Source organism: Prionailurus viverrinus, chromosome B4 (genome assembly GCF_022837055.1).
Source record: "Prionailurus viverrinus isolate Anna chromosome B4, UM_Priviv_1.0, whole genome shotgun sequence".
Classification (NCBI taxonomy): Eukaryota; Metazoa; Chordata; class Mammalia; order Carnivora; family Felidae; genus Prionailurus; species Prionailurus viverrinus.
Window position 1 is genome coordinate 49,804,888 of NC_062567.1, and position 14,657 is coordinate 49,819,544.

Here is a 14,657-nt window from a genome sequence, read left to right on the forward strand (position 1 = left end):
GATAATTCTTATCTAAGAGATGCCATTTGTAACTACAGAAATGATAGCACTCGAGTGAAACTTGTTTCTCTTTGGTTTTGGCTGCTAAAGACTGCAGTTTATGTAGTGCTTTCATTTCCTGGGATACCATATAGTTCTTCTGTTAGGCTGGGTTGGAAATACATTAGAAGGTCAGTACTGTCTATTATTCATTATCTAAGAGGATGCTCCCCATCATGTAATACCATGGAAGTACCCACTTCTCCACCCTGCCCCTCATTCACTTAAGAGAAATTAAGGGAAGAGCTGGAGCAAATGGTGTTTGATGGATGCTGTTGTTTCATCTAAGGTGTCAGTGTAGCTTTGTTGTCTTAATTTAAAACCTATTATAAAGAAGAGATACTTAGAGGTGGAAAATAAGAGATGTTCCACACAGCTAGCTAAACTAAATGAGGATGGGGTTCTTAATGACTCTTGAGACAGTGCTGAGGACAATAAGGATTGTCACATTTTTGAAAAGCAGCCTAAAAATCCAGTAAAGGAGGAGAAAAGATTTCTCATTTTCTTATTTTTGGAGCCAGCAGGATTTCCAGTTGCATGTAATTTCAGGAAGTGATGTGAATATTCAGTAATACTTTGCACGTTTGCTGGGAAATGATGGAATCACTCTGATGAAATTACAATGGCTACTGAAATATATGTCGTACTATTTGCCAAGTGTTATTCCTTGTCTGTTTAGCCATATCCATTTAAAATTTTTTTTTTCAATGTTTATTTATTTTTGGGACAGAGAGAGACAGAGCATGAACGGGGGAGGGGCAGAGAGAGAGGGAGACACAGAATCGGAAACAGGCTCCAGGCTCTGAGCCATCAGCCCAGAGCCTGACGCGGGGCTTGAACTCACGGACCGCGAGATCGTGACCTGGCTGAAGTCGGACGCTTAACCGACTGTGCCACCCAGGCGCCTAGCCATATCCATTTTAAAGTGAAAGTAAATTCTTGGTAAACACTTTATTTAGGCATATCTTCCAGGAGTAAAAAATGTGTTGTCAAAATTTAGATCACCAAAGCCAACCAAATTAAATAAATACTTATTGAGTGCCTACTATGTGCCAAACATGAAGCTAGGTATTGGGAAAACAAAAGGGAACTTGCCTTTTCTGAAATCATGGAGCTTGGTGTCTGTAGGACAGATTTAAATGACAAGGCACATAGGTCTACATGAAATTACTACATTGATAAGTGCTATGCAGGAAAGGCACGTGGTGCTGTGAGGACATCTGAGCATTCATGGAAGGTTCTACTGGAACCTTAAACCTGAGATCTAGAAGATGATTAGGAGTTTGCTAGATAAAGACTAATGGCAAGAGTGCTCAAGGATGATAGACAATGTCTGCAAAAGCCAGTGGTGGAGGGAGCAAGCATGTGGCTGGTGGGGTGGTGGGGAAAAAGCTCATAGTACAAAATAAGCTGGAGAATCAGGGGTTAAATCCCATGAGGTTTCTAGACTATGTGAAAAATCTTTGTCTCTATTTTAGAGCCATGAGGTCCTATAATGGGGATTTAATATTAGGGATGAAGGCGGAGAATATGATACAATCATATTTCTGCTTTAGAAATATTACTCTGTCTGTACTGTGGTGGCTGGATTGTAGAGGGGCAAGAGTTCAGGTGGTGAAGCAGTTTTCAGGCTCCCACAGAAGTCCAGGTGAGAAAGAGGGTTAGGTAAGATTGGATGTGGACATGCCTTATGGTTTTGCTTAAGATTAATTTATCATCCCTTCATACAGATTTTTGGTCTCTGGTCACACCAGCGTACATCCATGAAGCTGACGGTTTGTAAGATGTTTGAGAACCTGTTCTTCAGAGTCCAGTCCTTGATTGTCCTCTCTTGCTCTACATCAAGGAAGACAAATGGATTTTTTTACTTTTATTTTTAATTCCGGTACCAACTGTGGTTGATTGGAGGTAGATGCTGGGAGAACAATAATGAGAAGGGTTCTGAAGTCACATTTGGGCTCAGCAAGAAAGAACCCTCCAGTAGTTTTGTGAAGCTTTCCCTGGGCACAGAGCTGAGAGTGGTGATGTGTGTTTGCCTCCTCTATATGCTTTCATTTCCTACCACGTCTTCATTATTCACGTGGTGCTGAATATCAGATCTATACCTCTAGATGAGTTCACTTTCTTGAATTGTAGATAATGTTTCCATCTCTAGCAAGAGATATCCTAGAGTAACTCAGACTTTGTGTATCTCAGAATCTACCGCACTGTTTGCATTTGTCAATGTGATGATTTCTGTGATGTTCCCTGCTATAGTTAATAGTGCCACCATCATTCCTAAGCTAGAAACCTAAGCTTCATCCTTGCCTCCTTACCTTCCCTTTCACCCTTATATCCAGGTATACAAATATTCCATCAGTCTTACCTTATAAATGTCTCTGGAATCCTAACTTTCCTCAATTCCATTACCTTCAGTCTCTGTTTTTTCTCATTGAGATAAGAAAATCTCGGTCCCCTAGCTGGATTTCCATTACTATAGTTTACTTCAATCCTGGTAATCTTTTATACTACAACCATATTTTTCTTTCTAAATCTGACCATGTCATTCTCCTATGGGAACTTCCTTCTTGCATACAATGGGCAATGCAGTCTCTCTAACATATAAAGCCTTTAATGGGTAGACCTCGAACTTCTCCCCAGTGTGATTTTTTCACCCTTCTCCAACTGACACACGCCATTTGTTAAACCCACTGAGCTTCCTGCCACTCTTCTGACTTGCCACACTCCTTCATGATGACGTATCTGCACAAGCTCTACCTTCTGTCTGGGATGTCCTGCTCACGCTGCTCAAAGTTGTACCAGTCTTTTAGTATTCAGTGTAAACATCAGATCCTTCTTCTTGATCCAGTTAATTTCTCCAAAAGAGAGTCCTTTGATCTCATGTTTGGGAGTAGTAGAAGTCATCCCTTTGTTTGTAATGTGGTACTTCTTGTCCTCCCTCTGCTGTGCCTTTTTAGAGCCTTTTTCGTTCACATTCTCCATAGACTTTCTTTCTTTTTCCAAGGTGCATGAGGGGTACTTGCCACAGCCCTCGTACCCACTTTCATAGCTATTTGTTGCCTCTAATTCCTATGTTTTTCTTGGATTCTGCAGTGCAGCTGGTCATGGGTCATATTTGTTTTTCTTCTGAATGCCCTCAGCCTTCTCACATCTATTAAGTCATTTCACCATCCATCCATTTGCTTTCCATCTTGTTAAATGTTTTTAACATCTCTCATTTGCTGTTGTATCCATTCTATGCTTGTCCTATGGATTGTATCTTTTTATTAACTATACTAGTGGGGTTTCATTTATTCAGTCTTCTATTTGTCCAGTCTACCATGTTTAGTCAGAACCTGTACAGTGGTTTTCTAACTACGTACTTTGGAATACACTTATTTATCCTTGAGGGGATATGTAAGTATCAGAGACTATCAGCGAATAATTCACATCCTATATTTTTCAGGGCAAGTGGCTTTTGGAATTGTTCCAGTTCTGTCACTCACCATACCTCCACATGCACACTGTCAGTGAGTCACATCAACCTACTTGTAGTTTGCTGTTTCAATACACTTTTCTGAGGGTGACTGTTAATAATCTTCTCTAGGCTTGGAATTCCCTTCACCCTGGCTAAAACCTCTCAATGTTTAAAATTTGGTTCAAGTACGCTTTATTTTGGAAATGTTTCCCTATTCAAACCAGGGGTGAAATTCATATTCTATCTCTTTATTCTCCATCTAAATGCCTCTGCTGGGCTTCCATAATGTCTTTTGCTTTCTTGATTATAATATTTATCAGTGCATCATAATATTTGATTTTCTTGCCTAGTCTATAAACTAGACTGAGCTCTTTGAGGACAGGGTCTGTGTTTATTTATGCCCTGTCTCCATTCCTTTACCACAAATTAGGCACTCAATACCTGTTTGTTTGAATTGATGATGGCAAGGAACCCCACTCTTAGAAGTGATCTATTTTCCTTATTTTGGGAAGTTTGTCTTACCAGGGGTGCTTTCTTCACAGTTGTAGCTACTCTATGGACTCTAGAGATCAGGAAACAATATGCAAAGAATACATGTATATGTGAAACATGGTGGTTATCAAGGGTCAAGTGCATGTGCACGTGTGAGTTATTGTGGCACAGGGCAGCTTGATGAGCCTTGCAAGCACAATTTAGAAATTCTCCATTCCATATACTGCAGGTGAAATACGTTTTATGTTAAATCAAGTGGCTAATTATTGAGATGTGGTTGATTTGATTATTAAAGCAATGTCTTCTTGTTCAATCTCTGTTGATGATGCAAATGGAAAACACAGCTAAAAATATCACAAATTATCTGAACAAGTGAGTCCAAAAAAAAACCACCAAAAAACAAAAAACCAAAGCAATTAGCTTGAACAGCTGGAAGCTGTTTTGCCAGGATTTGTATTTATCAACATTTGAGTAATATCGCTTCACTATTTATTTATTTATTTATTTATTTATTTATTTATTTATTTTTACTGAGGGTAATATCATTGCTCAAATCCTCGAGGAGGAATATTTCCTTATGCTAGAGATTTTCTAAGCATTTCCTTCCTCCCTTCTTCTTCTTCCTCATGTCTTTAATCACATACTTAGAAATCTATAATATGGAATGTCAAATAATTTCAAGGACCCGGGAGAGAAAACAGGGAGGAAATATAGTAATTCATATAAAGCACAAGCTCTGGGCTTAGATTGCCTGTTTGAGTCCCAAATTCAGTGGTGACCTTTGGAAAATTACTTAAGTTCTGTGTATCTCATTTGTGAAATGGGTTGTAAAGATATAGCTTGGTGTTGTTGTAGGATTAAATGAGATAATGCCTGTAAATTTCTTGAGAAATGCTTAGCATGTCCTAAGCAGTCAATTATTGCTATTATTCTCATACACTCTTGAGGCCAAATATGTGTTAATCTTTTTTCCAGGCATGATGCTAAACTTCATTTCTCTCCCTTGTACAGCAGAAATCATGCTGACCTATATCAGTAACATAAAGAACTAGTGCCCCATATGTGCTTTGATTAATGCTTCTTAGTGCTTGTAATCCTTATCTCCATTTTATTTGTTCGCTGTATTTAAGAGTCTCTTATGTTTTGTCCCCCTCCCTGATTTTATATTGTTTTTGCTTCCCTTCCCTTATGTTCATCTGTTGTGTATCTTAATGTCCTCATATAAGTGAAGTCATATGGTATTTGTCTTTCTCTAATTTTGCTTAGCATAATACCCTCTAGTTCCATCCATGTAGTTGCAAATGGCAAGATTTCATTCTTTTTGATTGCTGAGTAATACTCCATTACAGACACACACACACACACACACACACACACACACACACACACCCCACATCTTCTTTATCCATTCATCCATCGATGGACATTTGGGCTCTTTCATACTTTGGCTATTGTTGATAGTGCTGCTATAAACATTGGGGTGCATGTGTCCCTTTGAAACAGCATACCTCCATCCCTTGGATAAGTACCTAGTAGTGCAATTGCTGGGTCGTAGGGTAGTTCTAGTTTTAATTTTTTGAGGAGACTCCATACTGTTTTCTAGAGTGGCTGCACCAGTTTGCATTCCCACCAGCAGTGCAAATGAGATACTCTTTCTCCACATCCTCGTCAACATCTGTCATTGCCTGAGTTGTTCATGTTACCCATTCTGATAGGTGTGAGGTGGTATCTTGTTGTCGTTTTGATATGTATTTCCTGGATGATGAGTGACGTTGAGCATTTTTTCACGTGTCGGTTGGCCATCTGGATGTCTTCTTTGGAGAAGTGTCTATTCATGCCTCTTGCCCATTTCTTCACTGGATTATTTGTTTTTTGGGTGTTGAGTTTGATAAGTTCTTTATAGATTTTAGATACTAACCCTTTATCTGATACATTGTTTGCAAATATCTTCTCCCATTCTGTCGGTTGTCTTTTAGTTTTGCTGATTGTTTCCTTCGCTGTGCAGAAGGTTTTTATTTTGATGAGGTCCCAGTTGTTCACTTTTGCTTTTGTTTCCCTTGCCTCTGGAAACGTGTTGAGTAAGAAGTTGCTGCAGCCAAAGTCAAAGAGGTTTTTTGCCTGCTTTCTCCTCGAGGATTTTGACGGCTTCCTGTCTTACATTTAGGTCTTTCATCCATTTTGAGTTTATTTTTGTATGTGGTGTAAGAAAGTACACTGACTTCCATATATTTCAATGAAAGAAAATTTCAGCCCCATCTTGATGAATTTGATAAATTCCAAGAGTTCAGAGTAAAAATTAGTGTTTATGTATGCTTCTGCATAAACATACCTATACTTGTTAAAAAGCCACAACCTGTGGAGACTTCTTTGTTTGTAGATGAAAACACTGAGCTCCTATTATTTGTAAAAATATACTGTACAAAAACAAGCAACTAAAGCTGGTATTCCAGAAGGAACCATTCAGGTGTCAGAGAGGCTGGTAAAGTCTATATTAATGGATCAACTCAATGAACAAACACTTTAACAGGATAAGTCAATTAGGGAAACGTGATATGATTAACGTATGAAAAATTTTTTTCTGAATGAAATTACCAGGTCTGTTATGGGTAAAGGTAAAGTTTAAATTCCTCACGAAGACTTTCAGAAACAATATGGAAATATTTTAAAATTCAGCTATCATAATAGCCACTGTAGAACTGGAAGAATGTTTTGTACTGTAGAGAGAACTGGCTTGCACTTCGAAGGTAAATAGTAGGGGGAAACAGAAGCTTCTTTAAGTAAAGAAAACTAATAGTGTTATATGCTAAGATTTGGAGGAGGGGAGTGAAAGGATGTACATACGAAGAAGCAGAGAAATGTAAGTCCATTTCCAAAAGCCATCTCCGGTTGTTGAGCTAAGCGTAAGTAGAACAGCAAGCTGCCAAGGGAGTTTGCAAGTACTCATGCGTTGTCTGTATTCCTGAGGGGTAGGAAGTGGAGTGCTCTGGGGGTATTGCTCCGTGATCATTAGGGAGGCTAAGAATCAGATATCCTTAGGGAAGGCTCCCTCCTCAATCAGTGGCCGTTGGAAATGTGTCACTGTTTCAAACAGCAAAATCCACCTTAGCTTAACTGTGCAGGAAAGAAGCTTATTAAAATATATTTGGCTCATCAAAGAATCTCCAATAGACTGGACATGTCCGGTTCAGACACTGAACAACTGGAAATAACGCCCCCAACAGAACTTAGTGGCTACTTTAGCAAAGGCACCAGTGCTACCACCACTTAGTACAGACACTGCAGTTTGTCCTGGACATTTCAACTTCACTGATGATACTGGACCGGACCCTGGAAGTTCTGGGACTTCTGACCCCAGAAAGCCAGATATGTCTGCTGCCACGCTTACTGAAGGATGCATTGCATCTGCATCTACTTTCTCATGTCACCAGCTTCCCAGACTGAAGTCCTGTGTGGGTGGATCACATACTTTTACTCAGCTGCGAAAGCTAGATTGGCGTTCTGGCTCAATGTTGAAGAGACATTTAAGAATGTGTGAAAACGTTCAGACAGAAAAAAGAGTGTACAAAAGATGCTGGATTGCCACAAACATGACAGACATTCACCAAACCCCCAAAAGCAATAGAGGGGTGTTAATACCTTTGTATACCGATCATTTAAGTAATGCCGTTTTGTATCGGTTAACTATATTAATAAAATAGTGCAGTATGAATATGTGCTCTGAGAGTGGGACAGAAGACGATCAAAGCTAGAAAAATGGCCAGACTATTCGCTTGCTCCTTAAATACCAGTATACTAGAGTAACAGTAAAACTTCAAAAAACACTTTGAAGGCCACTAAAAGATGAATATGAACATATAGTTTACAGTATTGAACTTGTAACTCTCATTTGGATAAACTTGACAGTTTACTCTTCATTGAACCATATGCATAATGCTACCATAAGAATTATAACCCTGTATTCTGCATATTTTCCCCCATATCTCTCTCTAACCCGTATCATACATTACTTTGTACTAGTACATGGTACAAAATAAAACGTTTGCTGAATAAAATAATGGTAGCAACTTGCAAACAGGGATGTCTGGGGTATGCTCGTAACTTTTTGGAGACAGATATCATTATGAGCAATGTTCTTCCCAAACATATCCTTTGGTGCTACAGTTGGTGGGAGACAGCTGTAGACGGGACAGCGAATTGGCCATGGATAGGAGCAAGGCAAAGTGAGGGCAACGACACAGTGTGTAGGATGTAGGTGAAGGAGAGGTTGGCATATGTAGTCTGGCCAAGAGAAAGTCTCAGTCCTTGGTTTGGTTTTGCCTTTGATTAAATGACTGGTGGAATGGTTATTTAAGATTAGGGTAAAGTCGACATGTTTACCTGAATCTAGACAATTTTAGTTATGCCGTAGCTAAGAATGCAGTTGAACACTTGATATAGGACATTCTCAAATTTGTGGTAAAAGTGTTTTGATTGATTCAGAGCATATTACGTGTTCCAATCTGTAGCATGCAAAAACACACTGACTACCTATTATCCCTTGGGGAAATGATTGAAGTGATTGTTTTAATTTAATATTTTGGGGTATTAAAGACATTCCTTTTAAATAAAAGGAAGCATTCTGTTTCTAACTCAGACTTTGTTACAACCGATGAAATGAATCCTCTAGATTAGAGCATTATAGGATAGATTATTATGGTTTTATTAAAAACACTTGCTACCAAAATGGACTGTTAAAAGGGCCTATCTCTTGAGATTACACAGATCTCCAACTTAATTGTATTTGTATTTAATTTCACATAGTGGAATGTGATTTATCATAGGATTGATGCCTAAAAGATTCCCAAAGAAAGCTACTGAGTTTTTATTAAAAAAATTTTTAAATGTTTATTTTTGAGAGAGAGAGAGAGAGAGAGAGAGAGAGCGAGCGCATGAGTGGGGGAGGGTCAGAGAGAGAGGGAGACACAGAATCTGAAGCAGGCTCCAGGCTCTATGCTGTCGGCACAGAGCCTGACGCCGGGCTCAAACCCATGAACTGTGAGATCATGACCTGAACCGAGGTTGGACGCTTAACCAACTAAGCTACCCAGGTGCCCTAAAAGCTACTGAATTTTAAGATAACAGTTAAAGTTCCTGCTCAATATATTTCATGAGGTATTTTATATAAGAATTTGAATGATACTAAATTCCTGTTTAGTTATAGTTCCAGGAAAAAAGAACTGTGCATAATGTGTTTTCTGTTGATAGAAATTGGAACTTCCTACTCTATTTTTGCCTTAACTTCCAGAAAACTAAGAGCCAGATAAATTGCCCAAGTGCTAATCCTTGATCAACTGAGGTGCCTGGGAGCACTGAAGCCAATGACCCAGTCAAAGCATGTCCTAGTTTATTGCTGTGTTTCAACTCGCATTGTGTTAAACAAAATTATTTTTTTTGTGTGAAAACCCAAATGTGTATTCATTGCAGAAAATATAGAAAAGCATAAGATGGAAAAAGTCAATAATTTCTAATACAGGTATAACTACTTATTACATGTTCTTCAGTGTCTTTTTATATGTGTGTTATTGACTGTGGATTTACCAAATATGCTTATTCACAAATATTGCCTTAATTAGGATCATATCTATCATATTTCTTATAAATACTTTTCCCATCAATATATATCAACAGGGTCGCCTGGGTGGCGCAGTCGGTTGAGCGTACGACTTCAGCCAGGTCACGATCTCGCAGTCCGTGAGTTCGAGCCCCGCGTCAGGCTCTGGGCGGATGGTTCGGAGCCTGGAGCCTGTTTCCGATTCTGTGTCTCTCTCTCTCTCTCTGCCCCTCCCCCGTTCATGCTCTGTCTCTCTCTGTCCCAAAAATAAATAAAAACGTTGAAAAAAAAAATATATCAACATATATTAATACATCAAAATATACCTAAGGTATTTTCTCAAATCATAAACTCTTTTTCTAAAACCTGATTTTTCTTGGCTGCATAGTATGCAATTGTAATGAGACAAACATTAATTTTAATTTTATTAATTTAGTATAGGTAGACATATTGTTTCCATTATGTGTTGTAATTAACTTTAATAAGTCAATTAACTATAACTTATAAATAGTTATAACTATAACTTTAATAAGTTAATCAAATATAGTAAGAGTTATAAATTATTCTGCATTCATTTTAGAAATGGGATTATTGGATGAAAGGGTATGGATATTTGTATATTCTTTTTTTTTTTTTTTTTTTTTTTTTTTTTCTGAAATTTATTGACAAATTGGTTTCCATACAACACCCAGTGCTCATCCCAAAAGGTGCCCTCCTCAATACCCATCACCCACCCTCTCCTCCCTCCCACCCCCCATCAACCCTCAGTTTGTTCTCAGTTTTTAACAGTCTCTTATGCTTTGGCTCTCTCCCTTTCTAACCTCTTTTTTTTTTTTTTTTCCTTCCCCTCCCCCATGGGTTCCTGTTAAGTTTCTCAGGATCCACATAAGAGTGAGACCATATGGTATCTGTCTTTCTCTGTATGGCTTATTTCACTTAGCATCACACTCTCCAGTTCCATCCACGTTGCTACAAAAGGCCATATTTCATTTTTTCTCATTGCCATGTAATATTCCATTGTGTATATAAACCACATTTTCTTTATCCATTCATCAGTTGATGGACATTTAGGCTCTTTCCATAATTTGGCTATTGTTGAGAGTGCTGCTATGAACATTGGGGTACAAGTGGCCCTATGCATCAGTGCTCCTGTATCCCTTGGATAAATTCCTAGCAGTGCTATTGCTGGGTCATAGGGTAGGTCTATTTTTAATTTTCTGAGGAACCTCCACACTGCTTTCCAGAGCGGCTGCACCAATTTGCATTCCCACCAACAGTGCAAGAGGGTTCCCGTTTCTCCACATCCTCTCCAGCATCTATAGTCTCCTGATTTGTTCATTTTGGCCACTCTGACTGGCGTGAGGTGATACCTGAGTGTGGTTTTGATTTGTATTTCCCTGATAAGGAGCGACGCTGAACATCTTTTCATGTGTCTGTTGGCCATCCGGATGTCTTCTTTAGAGAAGTGTCTATTCATGTTTTCTGCCCATTTCTTCACTGGGTTATTTGTTTTTCGGGTGTGGAGTTTGGTGAGCTCTTTATAGATTTTGGATACTAGCCCTTTGTCCGATATGTCATTTGCAAATATCTTTTCCCATTCCGTTGGTTGCCTTTTAGTTTTGTTGGTTGTTTCCTTGGCTGTGCAGAAGCTTTTTATCTTCATAAGGTCCCAGTAATTCACTTTTCCTTTTAATTCCCTTGCCTTTGGGGATGTGTCGAGTAAGAGATTGCTACGGCTGAGGTCAGAGAGGTCTTTTCCTGCTTTCTCCTCTAAGGTTTTGATGGTTTCCTGTCTCACATTTAGGTCCTTTATCCATTTTGAGTTTATTTTTGTGAATGGTGTGAGAAAGTGGTCTAGTTTCAACCTTCTGCATGTTGCTGTCCAGTTCTCCCAGCACCATTTGTTAAAGAGGCTGTCTTTTTTCCATTGGATGTTCTTTCCTGCTTTGTCAAAGATGAGTTGGCCATACGTTTGTGGGTCTAGTTCTGGGGTTTCTATTCTATTCCATTGGTCTATGTGTCTGTTTTGGTGCCAATACCATGCTGTCTTGATGATGACAGCTTTGTAGTAGAGGCTAAAGTCTGGGATTGTGATGCCTCCTGCTTTGGTCTTCTTCTTCAAAATTCCTTTGGCTATTCGGGGCCTTTTGTGGTTCCATATGAATTTTAGGATTGCTTGTTCTAGTTTCGAGAAGAATGCTGGTGCAATTTTGATTGGGATTGCATTGAATGTGTAGATAGCTTTGGGTAGTATTGACATTTTGACAATATTTATTTTTCCAATCCATGAGCAGGGAATGTCTTTCCATTTCTTTAAATCTTCTTCAATTTCCTTCAGAAGCTTTCTATAGTTTTCAGCATACAGATCCTTTACATCTTTGGTTAGATTTATTCCTAGGTATTTTATGCTTCTTGGTGCAATTGTGAATGGGATCAGTTTCTTTATTTGTCTTTCTGTTGCTTCATTGTTAGTGTATAAGAATGCAACTGATTTCTGTACATTGATTTTGTAGCCTGCAACTTTGCTGAATTCCTGCATCAGTTCTAGCAGACTTTTGGTGGAGTCTATCGGATTTTCCATGTATAATATCATGTCATCTGCAAAAAGCGAAAGCTTGACTTCATCTTTGCCAATTTTGATGCCTTTGATTTCCTTTTGTTGTCTGATTGCTGATGCTAGAACTTCCAGCACTATGTTAAACAGCAGCGGTGAGAGTGGGCATCCTTGTCGTGTTCCTGATCTCAGGGAAAAAGCTCTCAGTTTTTCCCCGTTGAGGATGATGTTAGCTGTGGGCTTTTCATAAATGGCTTTTATGATCTTTAAGTATGTTCCTTCTATCCCGACTTTCTCAAGGGTTTTTATTAAGAAAGGGTGCTGGATTTTGTCGAAGGCCTTTTCTGCATCGATTGACAGGATCATATGGTTCTTCTCTCTTTTTTTGTTAATGTGATGTATCACGTTGATTGATTTGCGAATGTTGAACCAGCCCTGCATCCCAGGAATGAATCCCACTTGATCATGGTGAATAATTCTTTTTATATGCCGTTGAATTCGATTTGCTAGTATCTTATTGAGAATTTTTGCATCCATATTCATCAGGGATATTGGCCTGTAGTTCTCTTTTTTTACTGGGTCTCTGTCTGGTTTAGGAATCAAAGTAATACTGGCTTCATAGAATGAGTCTGGAAGTTTTCCTTCCCTTTCTATTTCTTGGAATAGCTTGAGAAGGATAGGTATTATCTCTGCTTTAAATGTCTGGTAGAACTCCCCTGGGAAGCCATCTGGTCCTGGACTCTTATTTGTTGGGAGATTTTTGATAACCGATTCAATTTCTTCACTGGTTATGGGTCTGTTCAAGCTTTCTATTTCCTCCTGATTGAGTTTTGGAAGCGTGTGGGTGTTCAGGAATTCGTCCATTTCTTCCAGGTTGTCCAATTTGTTGGCATGTAAGTTTTCATAGTATTCCCTGATAATTGTTTGTATCTCTGAGGGATTGGTTGTAATAGTTCCATTTTCATTCATGATTTTATCTATTTGGGTCATCTCCCTTTTCTTTTTGAGAAGCCTGGCTAGAGGTTTGTCAATTTTGTTTATTTTTTCAAAAAACCAACTCTTGGTTTCGTTGATCTGCTCTACAGTTTTTTTAGTTTCTATATTGTTTATTTCTGCTCTGATCTTTATTATTTCTCTTCTTCTGCTGGGTTTAGGCTGCCTTTGCTGTTCTGCTTCTAGTTCCTTTAGGTGTGCTGTTAGATTTTGTATTTGGGATTTTTCTTGTTTCTTGAGATAGGCCTGGATTGCAATGTATTTTCCTCTCAGGACTGCCTTTGCTGCGTCCCAAAGCGTTTGGATTGTTGTATTTTCATTTTCGTTTGTTTCCATATATTTTTTAATTTCTTCTCTAATTGCCTGGTTGACCCACTCATTCGTTAGTAGGGTGTTCTTTAACCTCCATGCTTTTGGAGGTTTTCCAGACTTTTTCCTGTGGTTGATTTCAAGCTTCATGGCATTGTGGTCTGAAAGTAAGCATGGTATAATTTCAATTCTTGTAAACTTATGAAGGGCTGTTTTGTGACCCAGTATATGATCTATCTTGGAGAATGTTCCATGTGCACTCGAGAAGAAAGTATATTCTGTTGCTTTGGGATGCAGAGTTCTAAATATATCTGTCAAGTCCATCTCATCCAATGTCTCATTCAGGGCCCTTGTTTCTTTATTGACCGTGTGTCTAGTTGATCTATCCATTTCTGTAAGTGGTGTATTAAAGTCCCCTGCAATTACCACATTCTTATCAATAAGGTTGCTTATGTTTATGAGTAATTGTTTTATATATTTGGGGGCTCCGGTATTCGGTGCATAGACATTGATAATTGTTAGCTCTTCCTGATGGATAGACCCTGTAACTATTATATAATGTCCTTCTTCATCTCTTGTTACAGCCTTTAATTTAAAGTCTAGTTTGTCTGATATAAGTATGGCTACTCCAGCTTTCTTTTGGCTTCCAGTCGCATGATAAATAGTTCTCCATCCCCTCACTCTCAATCTAAAGGTGTCCTCAGGTCTAAAATGAGTCTCTTGTAGACAGCAAATAGATGGGTCTTGTTTTTTTATCCATTCTGATACCCTATGTCTTTTGGTTGGCGCATTTAATCCATTTACATTCAGTGTTATTATAGAAAGATACGGGTTTAGCGTCATTGTGATGTCTGTATGTTTTATGCTTATAGTGATGTCTCTGGGACTTTGTCTCACAGGGTCCCCCTTAGGATCTCTTGTAGGGCTGGTTTAGTGGTGACAAATTCCTTCAGTTTTTGTTTGTTTGGGAAGACCTTTATCTCTCCTTCTATTCTAAATGACAGACTTGCTGGATAAAGGATTCTTGGCTGCATATTTTTTCTGTCTAGCACCCTGAAAATCTCTTGCCAATTCTTTCTGGCCTGCCAAGTTTCAAAAGAGAGATCAGTCACGAGTCTTATAGGTCTCCCTTTATATGTGAGGGCACGTTTACCCCTTGCTGCTTTCAGAATTTTCTCTTTATCCTTGTATTTTGCCAGTTTCACTATGATATGTCGTGCAGA